Source organism: Limulus polyphemus, unplaced genomic scaffold (assembly GCF_000517525.1).
Source record: "Limulus polyphemus unplaced genomic scaffold, Limulus_polyphemus-2.1.2 Scaffold506, whole genome shotgun sequence".
NCBI classification, from domain to species: Eukaryota; Metazoa; Arthropoda; class Merostomata; order Xiphosura; family Limulidae; genus Limulus; species Limulus polyphemus.
The window spans coordinates 298,496-299,523 of NW_013666116.1; positions in this window are offsets into that span (position 1 = coordinate 298,496).

The following is a 1,028-nucleotide window of genomic DNA, read 5'->3' on the forward strand; positions in this document are numbered from 1 at the left end:
AAGAAAAAGAAATCCCGCAACAAGTCGTACCCCAGTCATAGTAAGTAAAGTGCGATGTCTAGGTGAAAATCCCGAACACAGAGGTCAGTGGCAAAAGCCTTCAACGTGCTCCAGGCAACAGTGCACAACATATTCAAGAAGAATCTCTATCTGGAAACTTTTGTAGCTAATGGGCTATCTGTGATCTGCCCACCACGGTTATCGAAACCCGGATTCTAGTGTTGTAAGTCCGCAGACATACCGCTGTGCCACTGGGGACATCTGGAAACAGGGTATAGGTTCACCAACACAAGGCTTCCATCCATATCTAAACAGTTTGGGAAGGAAAAATATACCAATCAAGTTGCAAGGTGCAGACCTATGGATTTCTGTGTGCTTGGTCTAATGAAACAGACGCTTGGAAACCATCACCTTTATACACTCAACGGATTATCAAAAGTTCGTAGTTAAAGAGTGATGTGCTTTAAGTATGGCAGCCTTACCACTGAACTTTTTCTGAAGGAAAATAAGCTATAGACTTTTTTTCAAGATGCATGCAGTCGTCAGATGGAGCATGAACTATCGTGGTGACACAGACTGTCACGATATTTGTTGTTGTTTTTCTTGAATTTCGCGCAAACCAACTCGAGAGATATCTAAACTAGCTGTCCCTAATTTTTAAGTAATAGACTAGATAGAAGACAACTAGTCAACATCACCCACTGTCAACTCTTGGGCTACTCTTTGCCAACGAATTGTAAAATTTACCGGGACACAATAGTGTTCCTACGGCTGAAAGGACGAGCATATTCCATCCCGCGACGTACAGATTGCGAGTCAGCTTTTGAATTTCGCGCAAAGCTACATGAGGGCTATCTGCGCTAGCCGTCCCTAATTTAGCAATGAAAGACTAGAGGGAAGGCAACCAACTCTTGAGCTACTCTCTTACTAACGAAAAGTGGGATTGACCGTGACATATAACACCCCCCACGGCTGAAAGGGCGAGCATGTTTGTTGGGATGGGGATTCAAGCATTGGGGGGGGGGGGG